The 13,842-nt window shown below is 39.2% G+C and overlaps 2 pseudogenes; both read right to left on the bottom strand.

Moving 5' to 3' along the window:
• Positions 1-638: 638 nt before the first annotated feature.
• Positions 639-1,119, bottom strand: LOC143548503 (chaperone protein ClpB1 pseudogene; annotated as a pseudogene).
• A 1,046-nt stretch (positions 1,120-2,165) lies between these two features.
• On the bottom strand, positions 2,166-13,599 carry LOC143548502 (chaperone protein ClpB1-like; annotated as a pseudogene).
• Positions 13,600-13,842: the final 243 nt, after the last annotated feature.

The raw sequence follows: 13,842 nt of genomic DNA, 5'->3' as shown, positions 1-13,842 counted from the left end.
TTGCAGCTTGAACTCCTCCAATCCAAACGTCCCCTCACTCCTGCTGCGATTTGGACCAGTAGGTGTGATTGGGCTGCGGCTCCAACCATACCTCTAGGCCATATGTAATGGAGGGTTGCCGTGATCGGGTGCCCAGCCATGCTTGATGGTTCATATTAACTTGTAATCTAAAGGTTATAACGCTTTGAACCATCGCCTTTTAAGAAACACAACTCTCCGTCAAACCAATTCTATGTTTCTCTTTCTCTAATTTTCCTAAAACTTGACCCAAAAATAATAAACATTTTGCAAAAATTCAAAATATGAATTAATGTTGAAAGTCTAACTAAAAATCCAAAACATGAATTAACTTTCTTCATAGTCAGATTAAATAAAAATAGACCGATTGTGCTTTCCAATTATTCATGCATTTCATCATAAACAATCCCAACCATCATCATCATCATCATCATCTTCACAGTTTGTGTTGTAGGTACTTGAATCGATATCTTCTGATGCAGCATTCACCAATCCATCATTTTTCTCCACATTGTAACTCAATTTTTCACCATTCATGCCTGCGTCAATGTACACTGTTGAGTTTTCATCTATCTCTTCTCCAACTAACAACTCTGATAATTCAATCAGAACCTTCTTTTCTAGCTATCTCCTGATTGGGCGTGCCCCGTATACCTGCATGTCAAACCAAACCGATTAGTATGATACACAAATATCAAAACCATGCAACAAGATTTTTTTTGCTCACCGGGTCATAACTCTCATTCAGTACGACATCTAAAGCTGCTTCAGTAACTACCAAAGCAACACCATTTCACGAGCATTGGCCATTGTAGTATCCCCTGACAACCCTTGTAACATATATTCAGCTCCAAGGTTGGAAGTCATGATGATGACAGTGTTGGTGAAGTCAACTGTGAGGCCTTGACCGTCAGACAGCCTTCCATCATCCAGCATTTGAAGAAGAGTGTTGAAAACGGATTGATGAGCTTTCTCTACTTCATCAAATAACACAACACTGTAAGGTCTTCTCGTCACAGCTAACGTAAGTTGACCGCCTTCTGCATGACCAACATATCCAGGTGGAGCACCGATTAGCCGAGCCACAGAGTGTTGCTCCATGTATTCAGACATATCAATCCTTATCATAAGTTTCTCATCATCAAATAGTTGTTCTGCAAGAGCCTTAGCAAGCTCCGTTTTCCCAACACCAGTTGGTCCCAGAAAAGGAACGAACCAGTTGGTTGTTGTGCACGTCCCAAACCAGCACGTGATCTCAAAACCGCCTCGGTTACAGCACTAACTGCTTGATCTTGACCTACAACTTGTTGATGCAACCGGTCAGCCAGACCAATAAGCCTCTTTTTATCATCGGTCCTGAGTCTGGAGTCTGGACACTGGTATACCAGTCCACCTGCTCACCACCTCAGCGATCTGGTCAGCTATATAAGTTATTATTTTATAGGATTCGATTTTCCCTCGTTTAATGGATGATATTTGATACCAGTTAACCCTATGGTTATTAAATATTTCAAGATAAGTCCAAACGATTTCAGAAATTGTCACTTCTTATATTTAAAGCATAACCAAGTTGGGTTCGTCGTTTGGTTTTGATTGGCTGTCGGTACTAAAACTAAAACGATAAGGGTCAATTTAGCTATACTAAAACTAGACAATGCTATTTAACATGTTAATTTTTCTTTTTTAAAAGTCCGAATGGATTATTATCATCACGATGGAGCATTTTTTTTGTCTCTACAACCTACTGCATGTAGTCGGCAACGGCAACGCCACCACTTTCTAAACCATACGAATTATCCCATGCACTTTGGTGGTATAGTTCATTATTCAACATGGTACATTGTTATATATTTTACCAAATACTCTCCTGCTCCATCTTATTTCTTTATATATCTTTAAAAATCCTAGTCTCAAATTCTCAATCCACCACCATGAATTCAAACAGCCCAAAACCACAAATTAAATTCAAAACGAAACGTCAAAACCCTTTAAACCTTCACCATTTAATAATCATGACTCTCCATTATGTCTCTCTTTTCCTATAAAACTTGACCCAAAAATAATCGACGACTCAAAAATAGACCAATTGTACTTCTAGGTTATGCATCCGTGTCATCGACATCAACCACCTCCTGAACAATCTTCCTCTACTTCACAGCACGTGCGGTAGTGACTTGAATCAGTATATCAGAGTATGCCCGGTTGCAACATTACCCGATTCACCATTTTTCTCCACAACGTAACTCAATTCTTCAACATTCATGCCTGCATCTATGTACACTGTTGAGTTTTCATCAATCTCTTCTCCAATTAACATCTTTGATAATACAGTCACAACCTTCATTTCCAGCCATTTCCTGATGGGGCGGGCCCCATAAGCCTGCATGTCAAACCAATTCAATCAGTAAGATGAATATGTATCATAATAATTAACAAGATTTTTTTGATGCTTACCGGATCAGAACTCTCATTTAGTATGACATTTAAAGCTGATTCAGTAACACCTAAAGCAACGCCCTATCAGCGAGACGAGCAGCCACATTTTTTAATTGAAGTCTAGCCACTTTTTTTAACTGGTCATTTGATAGTGAATGAAACATCACTATCTGATCAAGCCTGTTCAACAGCTCGGGTTTAAAGCGCTTCTTCACCTCCTGCATCACCATTTCACGAGCATTGGCCATTGTGGTCTTCCCTGACAGCCCGTTTAACATATGTTGAGCACCAAGATTGGAAGTCATGACAATTACTGTGTTAGTGAAGTCAACGGTACGGCCTTGACCATCAGTCAATCTTCCATCATCCAACATTTGAAGTAAAATGTTGAAACCAATTCATGAGCTTTCTCTACTTCATCAAATAATATTACACTATAAGGTTTTCTCCTAACGGCTTCTGTAAGTTGACCGCCTTGATAATAACCAATATACCCGGGTGGAGCACCAATTAGTCGGGCCACAGAGTATTCCAGCATGTATTCAGACATATCAATCCTGATCATAAGTTTCTCGTCGTCAAATAATTGCTCTGCAAGAGCCTTAGCAAGCTCGGTTTTCCCAACACCAGTTGGTCCCAGAAAAAGGAACGAGATGTTAACAATGATAATAGTGTTATTCATGATAATCAGAGAGAATGATAAGGAATGGAATTGATAAACTTTGTATATTTGATGATCTTTTCTTGAACATGATACACTGAATAAATAGCCTACTACATTTTGATAAACAAGGAAATGTAATAAATGACATTGAAAGGAAAGGCTGTCAATTAGTAAGCCTAGAAATCAGCCCCAAATATATTATGATCTTGATTGTAAAGGGTCAATGGACTATCTTGGGAAATGATGTTGACGGATCCCTTGAATATTTCAACATTCCCCCTCAAGTTGAGTAGTGGGATTTCCAATATTCAACTTGTCAAGACAACGCATAAAAATTTTCCCATTAACCGCCTTTGTTAATATATCTGCGAGTTGATCTTCTGATCGGATAAATGGAAGCTCAATGATCTTGTTCTCTAATTTCTCTTTGATAAAATGTCGATCCACCTCAACATGTTTTGTGCGATCATGTTGAACTGGATTTTCTGAAATCTGAATAGCCGCCTTGTTATCGCACATAATTTTGCTACTTTGAGTTGGAGGTATCCAATTTCATTTAAGAGCTTTCGTATCCACAATGCTTCTGTCAGGCCTCGTGCTATCCCTTGAAATTCTGCTTCAGCACTTGAGAGGGCTACCACTTTCTGTTTCTTGCTTCTCCAGGTAACAAGGTTTCCACCAACAAGAGTAAAATAACCAGATGTTGATCTCCGATTTCCTTTATCTCCCGCCCAATCCGCATCAGTATACACTTGGGTCTCTAAGTGCCCATTTGCCTTGAATAGGACTCCATGGCCGGGTGTCCCTTTAAGGTATCTGATTATTCTTAAGGCAGCTTCCATGTGGGAAACTTGAGGTTGATGCGTGAATTGGCTTACAACTCCTACTGCATAAATGATGTCTGGACGGGTATGTGAAAGATATATTAGCTTTCCTACTATCCGCTGATATCTTCCCTTGTCGGCCAACTCCGCCTCTTCTTCCATATAGAGTTTTGGTTCACCACCGTAGGAGTATCCACAGGTTTGCAATCAATCATCCCTGTTTCAGCCAATAGATCAAGAACATATTTCTTTTGGCAGATAAAAATTCCCTGTTTAGACCTCAGAACTTCAATTCCAAGGAAGTATTTGAGTCTTCCAAGATCTTTCATTTCGAATTCTTTAAACAGACTAGTTCTCAACCTCTTTATCTCTTCCTCATCATTACCTGTGATTATCATATCGTCAACATAAATAATTAAGCACGTAACGAGTTTACCCTTCCGTTTAAGGAATAGAGTATGGTCAGAGTTACTTTGTTTGAAGCCATATTTTTTCATGGCTAAAGTGAATCTGCCAAACCAGGCTCGAGGAGACTGTTTCAATCCATATAAGGATTTCTTCAAACGACACACTTCTCTTGGATTAGAACTTTCCATGAATCCCGGGGGGGGGGGGGGGGGGTGTTCATATAGACTTCCTTCTCAAGTTCTCCATGCAAGAAGGCATTTGTCACATCAAACTGATGAAGAGGCCAATTTTTATTTGCAGCTATAGAGAACAGAACTCTGATTGTGTCAATCTTGGCTACCGGAGAAAATGTCTTGGAATAATCTATCCCGTACATCTGAGTGTACCCCTTTGCAACCAGTCGGGCTTTGTATCTTTCGATGGTTCCATCCGGCTTGTGTTTTATAGTAAAGACCCAATGACATCCCACTGTTTTCTTTCCATGGGGAAGAATACATCTTTCCCATGTGTCATTCTTGCTTAATGCATCCATTTCAGTTTTCATTGCCTCTCTCCAATTTTTTGACTCTAAAGCTTGTTCGATGGAAGTTGGAATTTCTTCAGATTATAGAGAGGTAGTAAAGGTCTCGGCCTCTAATGATAAGTTCCCTTTTGCTATGTTAGCCATCGGATATCTCGAGCCTCTAGCTTCTTTCTCAGGGGAGTATCTTTTTGGAGGTACACCCGTGTTAGTTCTAGGCGGGAGTTCATATCTAACCGGCTCTTCTTTAGTGTGATTCTCTTGTTCAACCTGTGAAGACTGTTGTTCTGATTCATGGTTAGATGAGTCAGAAGGTTCACTATTTTCATGCGTTTCACAATTAATGTTTGAATCGGAGAGATAAGAGTCAGTAGGAGACTCCTACTCGGCTCTTGAGTTTGAGAATTACTTACCTTAGACATTAGATTGGGGAGATCATTGTTAGCGGTACTATTTCCTGGGCATGTGGATTGTGGTAGTGACGTGTGAATAATTTCCTCTGATGACGGCATCCACTTCAACCAACTCAATGCGTCAATGTACTCCTTTTCCCCCTCACTAGTGTGTTGGGTGTCGTAGAAGTATTCGGTTTCAAGGAAATCACAGTTCATCGTGGTGAACGTGTGACGTTTGCTCGGGTTGTAGCACCGGTAACCATGTTGGTTTATTCCATAGCCCACAAACACACATTTTTCAGCACATGGGTCAATTTTGGAACGTTCCGTTTTTGGTATATGAACAAAAACCGAACATCCAAAGACACGAGGTTCTAGGGTAAGTGTAGATGGGAGTTTATGGAATTTGGACAGAACTTGGAGTGGGTTTTTCAAACCAAGGGCTCTTGTTGGGAGACGGTTCACAAGGTAGGTTGCGGTAACAAGAGCCTCGGACCAAAAATAATTTGGAACTTGGGATTCAATCATGAGGGCACGGGTTAATTCTAATAGAAAACGGTTTTTTTCTTTCGGATACCCCGTTTTGTTCGGGTGTATGAGCACAGGAGGTCTGATGAATTATTCCCCCCTTTTGACGGAACTCTTTCATGGGGTTATTTACATATTCTCCTCCATTATCAGATCTGAGAATTTGTATGTTCGCTTTTAAATTGGGTTTTGACCATGGCACAAAAATTTGTGAATTTTGTAAATACTTCGGACTTACTTCTCAAAAGGTAAGTCCAAGTCATGCGTGTGAAATCGTCAATAAATAGCAAAAAATAACGGAAATTTTGTCCCCGTCTCCCAACTTTTGCTGGACCCCACACATCCGAATGTATTAATGAAAAAGGAAAGTCAACCTTAGTATCATTCGATTTGAAAGTATGTCTATGACTCTCGGCAAAAAAACATGTCTCACAATTCAAGACTTTATTCGTAGGAAATAACTTAGGAAACAAATGATGTAAAAAAACGGTGGATGGGTGTCCCAATCTTCGGTGCCATAACCAAGCCTCCCTATCTGCAGATCCATGAGCTAGCATCACAGTTCCTTGTTGAGTCACTACTTCATCCACATAATACAACCCTTGGCGCTTAGTACCACACCCAATGATCTTCCCCGTCCTGATGTCCTGTAAAATACAAAATGTAGGGTGCATTAGAACCACACAGTTCAGTTCTTTTGTAACATGACTGATCGATAATAGTTTATAAGATATGGAGGGAACATAGAGAGAGTTTGATAATTCCATGTCTTGCGTTACTTTAATCGTCCCTCCCCCTTTTACTTGAATAATCTATCCATTTGCGGTATGAATACAAGATTCCGAGGTTTTGACTTTGTACATATGTCGGAAATCTCAATAGGTCATTGTATCCGTGGCACCGCAATCAAATATCCATGAGTCAACTTTTTTACCACTAGCTGTCATGTTAACTTCCCCATTAGAAAAGGGAGTATTTAATTCTCCTTTAGAAACATCAGGGGGCTGTTCTGGGCTGTTCTGTTACTTCTTTATTTTGAGATTTGTTTATTTGTTCAAGTAAAAAAGGATCTGATGAGTAACAGGAAAAGGAGGGTTTTGAGGGATATTCCTCAAACCCTATACCTGTTACAGTAGTTTCTTCCTCCTCTTCATCTCCTCCTACGACCGCCATGAAACCAGTCCCTCTGCCCTCATTTCCAGTAAGTTTCTGATGATTATTGCTACTACCACTGTTGGTGGTCTCTTGGCTACCCATGGTGGCGGCTCCCTTACCCCTTTTGTGGCCATCGGCCCACCACTCAAGGTATCCTACAAGTCAGAAACACTGCTCTTTCATGTGTTTATTCATACCACAGTGATCACATTTAAGCTTGCTTTTGTCAACCCGGAATGAAGACAGATTAACTTTTTAGTCTGACCGGCGACCCTTTGAAACGAGCCCTACCCCCATCGAAGTCACTGGTCAGATTCACCCCTGATGCCGCCTCTTGTTGTGTCGCCCCCAGAATTCTGATGGGCTGTTTCTTTCCGAACAGTTGCGTAGGCGGCTTCAGCTGTCGGCAAGGGGTCCCACCGGAGTATCTCCCTTTTCATGGGATCGTATTTCCGATCAAGGGCGTTGAGAAACTGACACAATTTATATTCTGACCTGATTTTGTTATACGCAGCAATGTCGGTGAGGCACGTCATTGGATTGGGATCTCTTCGTTCAATCTCCCCCCAAATACCATGCATCACGATCCAGAATTCTTCTAACGGTATGCCATTTTGCTTCAACCCATTTGCTTTGACATGGAGATCGAAGGTCTGAAGCTTATCCTTGCCGCTACTATATGTAACCGTAAGAGCTTCCCACAACGTTTTTGCTGTCGGGAACTCTGTTAAGTTACTAGCAATGGTCGGCTCAATATTTTGAATAAGCCATGAAAACACGATCAGATCATCCTGCTCCCACTGTTCATATTTTTCATCTGTGGATTCCGGTGGGTCTTTGGTGAGATGGTTTAAGAGAACTTTCGATTTTCCCCCTATGGCAACTCGTATCATTCGAGCCCATAGAGGATAGTTTTGGCTTGTGAGATTGAGGCTAATTTTAAGGTTATCGGACTGATTTGGTTTGGTATTCTGGATTTGGGTTTGGTTTTGAACTCCATTTTTAAGGAGATTGGCAATCTGGATGGCCAGATTGTTGGTATCTTCTTCGGACATGTTTCAGATTTTCGGTAGATGATGAGCACAACCGGGTTTTTGGATCACGAACACTGCTCTGATACCATGTTAACAATGATAATAGTGTTAATGATGATAATCAGAGAGAATGATAAGGAATGGAATTGATAAACTTTGTATATTTGATGATCTTTTCGTGAACATGATACACTGAATAAATAGCCTACTACATTTTGATAAACAAGGAAATGTAATGAATGACATTGAAAGGAAAGGCTGTCAATTAGTAAGCCTAGAAATCAGCCCCAAATATATTATGATCTTGATTGTAAAGGGTCAATGGACTATCTTGGGAAATGATGTTGACGGATCCCTTGAATATTTCAACACGAACCAGTTGGTTGTTGTGCACGTCCCAAACCAGCACGTGCTGATCCCTTGAATATTTCAATCACCTCACTTATCGAACCACCCGAATCACTCTTCACATTTTTACACCTTTTAATTGCAGGCCCTCTTAAATTCTTACACTTCAAAAACAGAGCATTACCCAAATAACCAAATAAACCCAGTGACATTAATTATTAGTTGCAGAAAAAGTGAGAACAGAAAAACATCCTGATCCACACCTTATTTATATCTTATGCAAAAAGCATGCGCAAATCGCCCATATACGAGTGGCTACATATTTTTGCATAAAGTTCTCTCTACATACGAAATAATAATTAGGAAAGCAAATGAACTAGATGAAAAAAACATAGCATGTTTGCTCGATTAAGTTTAACCGAACAAACAAACTATACATGTTTTCATGTTCGTTTGTTTAAAAAAATGAACAAAAAAATTTGTTCATGTTTGTTTGCTTATTAAATAAATAAACTTTCCACTGAAAGGTTCATTGAACGTTCGGTTCATTTACATACCTAACAATAATATATAATTAAAATATGAGTTTATTATGTCAGCTAAATTTATTAATGAGAGAGAAAGGAACACCTTAGTGAACTGTGATGGCAAAAGCAAAAGTGCAGCTATAAAGCAGCCCTCAAATTAATTAAATTAGTATTTGTTATATCTTTGTTGTCTACATTTATACGCACCTGAAATACAAACAAACAAAAAAAATAAAGCATTAGTAACAGACAGTTGGCTACAACAGTTATACGAGAAAACACGCGGGCTTTTGCAAGCGACCACTAATATAAACTAATATAAAACTTCTTCCAGCTCATCATATCTTCAACTAGATTATCCATACGAACAACGCCATACTTATACATATGTCACGTTTTCTAGATTTAAAGAAATCTTAAGAGTCAGTCCCTTTATATGAATATTTTGCCTTTACACTAATAATTTTAAAACTCACCCGTTACAGAACGGAAAATTGGTAAGAGGAAGAACCAGTTTTGCTCCACCGAGAGATGCCATCCATGACACATAGTGATCCCAGCTCATATTCAGATTCTTGAATTATAAAAAAATATAAAAACTTAAAAACTATTCAAAAACATAGAAGCATAAAAAAATTGATACTGAATTACCTCATAATGCCATTGATGGTGAGTTGATTACACCAAGAATATAATCTTCCATCGATGACTATAATATCACAAACAAAAACATGACTAAAAATATAAAACCGAAAAGAATAAAAGCAACTTCAATCTAAGTTAGAAAAATAACCTTGAAACGTATACGCAAAAAAAATCTACTGGTGGTAAAATTTTCAGCAAACTCCCCATATTAGTTCTTGCTTCCATGGCTGCATAAAGTTAAAGGTAAACATTCTTAATTAAAAAAGTAAAAAAATCTGAGTTAATAGGTTTAATACATGAAGAGCATGTTATATGATCACATTACCAAACACATTTTAATAACCTATGTTGTGTTAACTATCAAAATGTAGACTAACGGAGATCATAATCCCAAAACCACCTCAAATACTCACACAGGCATTTCATCGAACAGGTGGTATGCATATATTGAATCAAATAAGAGGAGTCCTCAACGGGAAATAACAGTAAGCTAATCAAATAAGTATTTAGATTCCATGACTTTATTCATGATCAAATTTAAAATCTATCTAATAATGCATCTCCATCGTTTCAATTACCTTTACTCAAGTCAATAATTAAGCTTTCTACAGATTTAGTTACTCAAATCAATCTATAATACATTAATTAATAGAAATTAGAAAACCTCAGCCTTATTTTAAACCTAATTTGATAAATTCTCACAAGCATCTACAATTATAACAGCTAGGGTTTCGAATCAAGCATAAACGAATGTATCAAATCATGCAACAGAAACTGAAAGCTAATGAACAATAGAACAAACCTGCTTGTTGTACCAAAGTCCAAACTTCGACCTCGAAAACGCTGCCGCATCACCGCCGTCGGAACAATCAGGTACAAAAGGCCGGTTGAACCTCATAGAAGATCGAATTAACGCTCCGAAACTGGTGAATACGAGTTGAAATCCAGTGACCTAGGTTTTTAGGTGAAGATAAACAGTAAATTGCCGAGTGGAAACACCATTAATAGGGCAACAATTGACGGAAGATAGGTAGGATTGAGCCTATGCTTACGAGGCTTAAGATTTGAAATCGAATTGGAGAGATTGAAGGAAGAGAGAGAAGAGGGATGTGAAATAAAATGAGGTCAATGGTATTTTAATTTTAATATATCTTTTATTTACTTTGCAACCATAGTTTGGTCGCTGTTTTTCCGATCGTTTTGCCATCACATCTTGTTTGTAGGGTAAGTTTGCAACCGTGCTGACTTCGGTCGGTAATTTTTTGATCTTTTCCATTATGGTCGCAAAATTTGCAACCGTTAATTTCGGTTGCAAAATTTTGGTAGCAATAGCCCACTTTTCTAGTAGTGCACGTGATCTCAAAACCGCCTCGGCTACAGCACTAACCGCTTGATCTTGGCCTACAACTCGTTGATGCAACCGATCGGCTAGACCAATAAGCCTATTTTTCTCATTGGTCCCCAGCTTGGTCACTGGTATACCAGTCCACCTACTCACCACCTCAGCAATCTGGTCTGGTTCCTCAGTCTCTGTCACCATTACATTTTCACCTGCTTCACTTTCAATTCTTACTATATCAGTCTCCACTGCTTCGATTGCATCATAATTCAAATTTGCAACTCTTTTGGAATGACGTATCCGCTTTACTTCTTCCAACGACGCCAACAGTTCTTCCCGTTTTTGTTTCAAACTTCGAATTTCATCGATGCTTTCTTTTTCCTTGTTATACTTCAACATCAATGTCAGAAGTCTATCTTTCAAGTCATCAAGTTCTGTTGTCACCTGAAAAACGGCCACACTTTAGTTTATACACTATAAGTAAAATCAACCAAAATTCTTAACAATGCGTGCTATCAAATTAATGAACTCACTTCAACAAGGCGAGCTTTGCTTGCTTTATCTTCTTCCTTCTCTAAAGCATGAACTCCAACTGCATCTGCTTCCTTTCAAGATTATCAATTTCTACATGCTGACTATTTAATTGCACCCTCACATTTGCACATGCTTCATCCATAAGGTCAATAGCCTTATCCGGCAAGAAACGTGCTGCATATAATTTCCAACAAGTTTATGTAAATGACTGCATCTTGACTAAATTTTGTAATTACAATAGAGCGGGAACCCTCAATATATAAGAAACTTGAAACTTAACTCGAACCCGTGGGCTAAAAGTAAATAAAACCTGATAATTTAATACCTACATTTAACTACTAAATATTTTTTTTAAAGAAATAAGTTATACCAGTTATGTAACGGCTTGAAAGTTGAGCTGCAGCCACAAGAGCGCAATCAAGAATCCGAACACCATGGTGGCCTTCATATCTCTATTTCAACCCTCTAAGAATGCTTATGGTGTCAGGAACACTCGGTTCGGCCACCAAAACCTTTTGAAAACGTCTCTCAAAGGCTGCATCCTTCTCCACATGTGTCGTGTACTCTTCCAAAGTGGTTGCTCCAATGCACCTAATCTGACCCCTAGCCAGCATAGGCTTGAAAAGATTTGCCGCATCCATGGACCCACTGCACCGACCCGCTCCAAGAACAAGATGCATCTCATCAATGAATAATATCACCTTCCCTTGCGATTCTTCCGCTTCTTCAAAAACCGTCATAAACCTCTTCTCAAAATCACCTCTGTATCTGGTTCCAGCAACCAACGCCCCCATATCTAACGCCACAACACGCACATCACTAAGATTATTTGGCACATCACCTGCTAGAATCCTCTGTGCTAATCCCTCAACAACAACAGTCTTGCCTACACCGGGCTCTCCAATAAGAACTGGGTTGTTCTTTGTTCTTCTTAATAGAACACTAATCACCTCCTAACTTCCTCATCTCTCCCAATTACAGGATCAAACTTTCCAGCTTGCTCAGCAAGATCACGACCGTAGGTTTTAAGAGCCTCGAAATTAGCATCTCCATTTCCAGAAGCACCTTCCACTTTCTTCACTTCTTTATCTCTAAGTCTTTCAACCTCATTGTTCACTTGGGGTTCACCTTTCACCTTCATCACTTGTTTACCTCTCTGAGTTTTTACATCATTTTTCACCGGGGTTGCACTTTCTTGTACCTTCACATGCATACCTGATCTAAGATTTTTTACCTCGGTTCTCACCCCGGTTGCACTAACTCCAGCTTCTTTTAACAGACCCCTGACTTGGGTATCTTTAAGAAGATTTAATATCAACTGATACAGTTCGATACCCGTTTATTACAGAAGTATCTGGTAGACGTTGTTGGAGTTAATTCCCGAACCGAGTTATGGGTCGGGAAGGTGGGGCCGGTTCGAGCCAATGGATTGATCTCATTATTTATTTAATTATTGCAGTTAGAGATAATTATCTATTTTATTTATTAGATAGAGAGGAATTTTATTTAATAGATAAATAGGAGTTTGTGTTTTACTCAAACTGTAATCGAGCCTCTATATAAACCCAAAGAATTCATGTAAGGGTTAAGAGAGAATTGATCAAGTTTTGAGTTATTTTCTTGATTAATAAAATTGGTGAGTTGTGCCAAATATATTCTCGTGTTTAATTCGATCTGGGCCACTAATTGGCATCAGAGCAAGGATTAGTTAACCTCAAGATCGCAGGAGGAGCAGACCAAGAACAACCGGGTTTGTGTTCGAGCAGTGAGACGAGGGTTGCATATCGAACAAAAGGAGTTGTTCGGTTCAAACAGTGTTCGGTTCCAACTGGTTTCGCAGGTTCTGTTCAAGCAAGGCAGACGCAGGTTTTTTGTGTTCAAGAACAAGGGTTTGATTCTGTAACGGGCTAAGGTGTGTTAGGCAACAGGAGGATCGATGCATTCTTTCTGGGTTGTGTTTTGTGATTAAGAAACTAATAAAGAGTGTCACAAAAGTCAAAACTCAAAAAGAATAAAAGTGCAGAGGTGTTGTGCGTACAAAGGAATTGAAAAAAAAAGTTTACAATAATTGTGTTGCAATTGTATTTATTTTGCACGATTTATTTTTTCTTTAAGAGGTATTTGTGATTCGGGTGTTGCGAGCAAACGGGTTCGGTTCTGAAAAGTTATTCGGGACTGATTTGTTTGTGTTTGTTCCAACGGACTGAGCAAGGGAGTTCGACATCGTTAAGTGTTTACCAACGGAAGAGAAAAAAGACGTCAATGGCGGATGCCGAAGAAAGACTGATAATCCCACCCAAAGCGAAGGGGGATATCAGTGCAGGTTACAAAGCTGAACGGAACAAATTACATCACATGGGCGATTGTGGTGGAAGCGATTTTGGACGATCAAGGATTATGGGAAGTCGTTCAACCGGAAGAGGGCGCGGCTATTGATGCGAAGAAGAATAAAACGGCAAGGTCGTTT

This window comes from Bidens hawaiensis, unplaced genomic scaffold, assembly GCF_021521415.1.
Source record: "Bidens hawaiensis isolate Kalapana, Puna unplaced genomic scaffold, B.hawaiensis_p1.1 tig00015188_1, whole genome shotgun sequence".
Lineage (NCBI taxonomy): Eukaryota > Viridiplantae > Streptophyta > Magnoliopsida > Asterales > Asteraceae > Bidens > Bidens hawaiensis.
This window is presented reverse-complemented; position numbering and strand designations above follow the sequence as displayed.